Source organism: Cicer arietinum, chromosome 8, assembly GCF_000331145.2.
Source record: "Cicer arietinum cultivar CDC Frontier isolate Library 1 chromosome 8, Cicar.CDCFrontier_v2.0, whole genome shotgun sequence".
In the NCBI taxonomy this organism is placed as follows: Eukaryota; Viridiplantae; Streptophyta; class Magnoliopsida; order Fabales; family Fabaceae; genus Cicer; species Cicer arietinum.
The window spans coordinates 23,726,880-23,733,061 of record NC_021167.2 but is presented as its reverse complement, the minus strand read 5'-3'; positions in this window follow the sequence as shown (position 1 = coordinate 23,733,061).

The window sequence follows — 6,182 nt, the reverse complement described above, 5'->3', positions numbered from 1 at the left end:
GTGGCATGAGAGTTGACATGAGAGTCTGTTTTAAATCTTGGATTTCCTAGATAGTCGCAGTGATAGAATTTCATGTAAGAAACTATACATAACATTAAGTCACTATGAGCCAAATTGATTTCAAAGATTGTATAGAATATAATTGAATTTATGACAGCAAAATTAGAAAAAGACAAAGAGAATAATTTTTGTTGTTGCAATGAACCAACCTATACCTCTTTCAGTGTATCTTTGGCTAACCTATACCTCTTTCAGTGTATCTTTGGAGTAGAGTGGGCAATTTGGAAGAATAAGATGATTTTGCGAGGATGGCGAATGACTGAGAAGTCATTAAAAAAATTAGGGATTAGAGGAATTAAAAGAGAAAAAATTATTTAGAAATTAAGTAGAAAAAAATGAGGTGAACATGGCACCAAAATTAGAAATAGACAAAGAGAAGAATTTTTTTTGTTGCAACGAACCAACCTATACCTCTTTCAGTGTATCTTTGGAGAAGAGTCGACAATTTCGAAGAAGAAGATGATTTTGCGAGGATGGCGAATGACTGGAAAGTCATTAAAAAAATTAGGAATTAGAGGAATTAAAAGAGGAAAAAATTATTTAGAAACTAAGTAGAAAAAAATGAGGTGAACATGACACCAAAATTAGAAATAGACAAAGAGAAGAATTTTTTTTGTTGAAACGAACCAACCTATACCTCTTTCAGTGTACCTTTGGAGTAGAGTCGGCAATTTCGAAGAAGAAGATGATTTTGCAAGGATGGCAAATGACTGGGACATACACAAGAGGGAAGAAGAAATTGTTGGAGGAAGTCAATAAAAAAATTAGGAAAAAAACTATTTAAAAACTAATTAGAAAAAATGAGGTGAAACATAAAAACACAAGAGAACTCTCTAAGGCGTACACATAAGCTTTTTTGTTGAGGTGAGATATGTTTACACATGTGGAAGAAATATTATGAAGTGGCATGAGAGTTGACATGAGAGTCTGTTTTAAATATATATAATAGATAATAGATACTTTTTTGTAACTATATATGGAATTCCATTTGTTTCCCAATGTCATTTTATTAAACATATCAATTGCATCTTTCAATTGACCCATAATGCAGAAACCACCAATTAGAGTACTATAAGTGACAACATTAGGAGAAATTCCCTTTAAAACCATTTCAGTAAATCAAGGCAGGATTAGACCTAAGTCCGGAACCAGGAACTTCGGTTGATGCAAGAGATTTATGGGAGGTGAGAAACATAGTTTGACTTATTGTTCTTTACAATCCCATGAATTCATAGCATTGAAGATACCTATAATGTTTTGAGATTTTGACTACTTATATTGAAATTTGCAGCATTCAACACAATCATCAGTTTCTTGAAAAATATCTGCTGAATTAAACTCACATGCTTGTTAGATGTATGTCCTGAGTCCGAACTAAGTTCTCAATATATTTAGACAAAAAAGGAGACAAACAACAGAAGACAGGACTACCACAAATGCATTGGCAATCATTCGAGGTTCCGTAAAAGGAAACAGAAATCAATTGGAAATTTATTTGTCAACAGGAAATGCAGAAACAAATGAATATAAGTTATATCTCTAATATGGTTTTCATTGTAATCTATACAATGAGGACCATTTGATCTCAATACGACATACCTTCCAAATTATAAATACTGTGAATCTAAATGATGTTCATTTAACATGTAACCGATTTAGAGGATACGGGATAAAAAAACAATTGAAAAAAGGAACTATAAATACTAGTATTGTGAATTTTACAATCAGTATTCACAATGTTCTACTTCTCTAGCTAACTAACCATTTTCCCCTAAATATTATGGACCTTGATTTTAGGCCTAAACAAGCAAACTTATATACATCAACCCCATCAGATTTCACATGTATTCTACCTTTGTATTTGTAAAGATTCCAAAACAGTATATCAGGAATGGCAGCAATGAATCAATAAGAATTGATTGAAATGATAAAATAATGTTGAAACATTGATTCAAAATAATAATGTTTAAATAGAAAAATATCTTACCTACTTTCGGTCTTAAAGAAGACCTCTCACAATCATTTCTCGAAGAAGTTTCTTCGCTTTTTCATTTTCATCACTTTTGAACAGAGAAAGAATAATTATTTCGTAAGTTAAAGAATTTGGAATGCAGCCATTGTCTTTCATTTTTGAGAACAAATCCAACGCTGCGTCCAACAAGCCCTTGTTACAAAACCCTTGGATCATAACGGTCCATGTACAAACATCTAGATCGTAGCCTTTGAGCAAAACCTGTTTTCCCGTTCTGCAGTTTTCTAAAATCAGTTTTTTCTATCAATGCAAACGAAAATAAAGAAGGATAAGGGAAGAATAACACCAAGAATTTACGTGTTCGGTCTCAATTGATGAGACCTACGTCACGGGCAAGCAAGCAAGATTAATCCACTGTGAATGATTGAACTTTACAAGATTAAAGCCTTCTCAAGATTGATCTCCTAGTATCTATCACTGTTTATGAACCAGCAATACTAGCATATCTCTCAATCTTTCTTTTCTCCCTTTAATCTTTCTTTCTCTCTGAATTTCTATGAATCATAAATTTCATAAGTCTCTCTTAGTTTTCAGCTCTCACTATTACAACAACATTTTTTCTTCTGCCATATTACAGCTTCATTTATATTATACAAGAGTAAACTAACTAACCACCTATGATAACTAACTTGGCCAAAGGTAGTTATAACAACCACTAAAGCTTAACTAACTTTAGTTAGATGATTTGAGACACACATTCACGATTCTCCACCTTGACTCAATATCAGAATAATTCAATCTTTGATCTTGCTGCCATTGCTTCATCTTTACTCTTTGTTGAAGCCAACTATGTCCAAGCAATGCTTGAACTTAGCTTGTGAAAGTGATTTGGTGAATGCATCAGCTAGGTTATCCCCGATTGCAATCTTCTCAACTGAAACATGCTTTGAATCGATCACATCTCTTATGAAGTGATACTTAACATCAATATGTTTAGAATTATTATGATACACTTGATGCTTGGATAAGGGTATAGCACTTTGACTATCACAATAAATTGAAACACAATTCTGATTTATTCCTAGTTCACCAATAATTCCTTTCATCCATAAAGCTTTTTTAACCCCTTCAGTAAGCGCAATGAATTCAGCTTGAGTTGTAGAAAGTGCTACCACCGATTGTGTAATTGCTCTCCAACTTACCGCAGTCCCATATAGAGTGAAAACATAACCAGAAATTGATTTTCTAGTGTCCGTGTTTCCAGCATAATCCGATTCCACATATCCTTTGATTGGTACCTTGTCATGATGAGTCTTTTTGAATTTTAAACTTGTTGTTAGTGAGCCATTTAAGTACCTCATAATCCACTTAAGTGCTGACCAATGCAGTGCTCCTGGATTTGTCATAAACCTGCTAACAACATTCACAGCATACGCCAAATCTGGCCTGCTACATATCATTCCATACATTATGCTGCCAACTCCACTAACATAAGGAATGGTACTCATTCTTTGTCTTTCCTCATCAGTCTTAGGTGAGTCTTGCATAGACAATTTGTAATTTTGTCCCAGAGGAGTAGTAACTTGTCTTGCCTCATGCATTCTATATTTAGTGACAACTTTCTTCAGATAGGCAACTTGAGAAAGAAATAGTTCTCCTTTCATTCTATTTCTTTTTATATCCATTCCTAAGATCCTTTTGGCCTCTCCAAGTTCTTTCATCTCAAACTCATTTCTAAGATCAGCTTTGAGCCTTTTAATCTGGTCTTTACTTGAACATGCAAGAAGAATATCATCCACATTGAGTAATAGATAAATTGGAGAACATTCTTGACTTTTCTGAAAAACTAGAGAACGTTCTTGAGCTGGAGAACGTTCTTGATTTTTCTCTTTCAGAGTGTAAACACAACTGTCAAAACTACATCTTTGGAAACCAGATCTAATCATGACATCATCAAACTTCCTGTACCATTGTCTAGGACTTTGCTTTAGGCCATACAATGATTTTTTAAAAAGACAAACCTTGTTTCTGCCTTTAGCGACTCCTTCAGGTTGCTGCATATAAATGGTTTCTTCCAGATCACCATGTAGAAATGCTGTTTTGACATCCAACTGCTCTAATTCCAAGTCTTGTTGAGTTACAATTGAAAGCAGAATTCTGATTGAACAATGTTTTACAACAGGTGCAAATACTTCATTGAAATCAATTCCTTCAAGTTGAGAAAATACCTTTGCAACTAATCTTGCTTTGAACCTTATCTTCTCTTTACCTTGAATGCCTTCCTTTCTCTTGAACACCCATTTTGATTCAATTACCCTTTGACTCTTAGGAATGTCAACCAAAACTCGGGTTTGATTCTTTTCTAGTGATTGCATCTTTTCATTCATTGCTATCATCCAAGCTCCTTTGTCTTCACTATTAATGACTTCCATGTAGTTGCTTGGTTCATCTCTTTGAAGATCTTCAGCAACACTTAAAACATAACAAATTAAATCTGCTTCACCATATCTGGTTGGAGGCTTGATAACCCTTCTTTCTCTATCCCTTACCAAGTTGTAATTGGCCAAATCTGTTTCTGTTGCAGCATTATCATCAAGTGACGTATCAATAATATCTTCATGATTACTCTCTTGATCTCCAGGTGACTCCACCTCAAACTGAGCATTCTCTTCATTGTTGTTTGAAGCACTGTTAAATGGAGAACGTTCTGCGTTTCTGCAATGTTCTTCATTTCTGCATAATTCAAACGGAGAATGTTTTGCGTTTCTGCAGAACTGAAACGAAGAATGTTCTGCGTTTCTGCAATGTTCTTCATTTCTGCAATTCTGAAACAGAGAATGTTCTGCGTTTCTGCAGAACTGAAACGAAGAATGTTCTTTGTCAATCATGGGCATTCTTGTTTCATCAAACACTATATCTCTTGATATGATGAACTTGGGCACACCTTGGTCAATTCTCCACAACTTGTAACCTTTTATTCCTTTAGGATAACCAATGAAAACACATTTGATTGCTCTAGGATCCAACTTATCTTGCCTTGTATGAGCAAATGCTAAGGAACCAAATACCTTCAGATTTGAGTAGTCTGTTGGTTTGCCATTCCACATCTCAATTGGTGTCTTAAATCCAATAGCTAATGAAGGGCATCTATTTATCAAATACACTGATGCAACTGCAGCTTCTCCCCAAAATGTTTTAGGCAGTCCTGCACTCAAGATCATACATCTAACTCTTTCCAAGATTGTTCTGTTCATCCTTTCAGCAATACCATTTTGTTGAGGGGTGCCTACAACTGTTCTATGTCATTGAATACCCAAGTCCCTGCAAAACTTATTAAACTGCTCTGAAAGATACTCCAGGCCATTGTCAGTTCTTAAACATTTCAGCTTAGTTTCCTTTTGAGTTCCAATTTGCATATGCCATTCTTTAAATTTCATAAAAGTGTCACTTTTATTTTTAATGATATAGATCCATACTTTCCTAGAATAATCATCAATTATAGTTAAGAAGTAAGAACAACCAGCATGAGTTTTTGTCCTTGAAGGACCCCACAAATCAGAATGAGCATATTCAAAAGGTCTAGAGGTGTTTTGTTGGCCAACACCAAAACTGCCCCTCTTAGACTTTCCTAGAATACAATAATCGCAAAATTCCAATTTTTCAATTTTGTCACCATTAAGCAAATTTTGTTTTGATAACTCAATTAAGCCTCTTTCACTTACATGTCCTAACCTCATATGCCATATTCTAGAAGATGAGTGCAAATTAGAGCTAGCAACTGAAGCTTGTGCAATTATAGTAGAACCTTGTAAAATACACAAACCATTTCTTTTAATGCCTTTAACAATGATATCATCTTTATTAATAATAGTCATAATACCATTCTTTATGTTTGTGGAATATCCTAAAATGTCAAACACACCAACAGAAATTAAATTTCTTTTTAATTCAGGTATGTACCTTACATCATTGAGCAGTAACTCCTTGCCATTGAACATTCTGAATCTGATTGTTCCTTTGCCTTGGACTTTACATGTTTTGTTGTTGCCAAGAAGAACGACTCCACCGTAAAATAATCCTTTCTTGGACACATGTGGAAAGTACAACCTGAGTCTAATACCCAGTTCTTTTCACCTTCAGAATTTGAAAT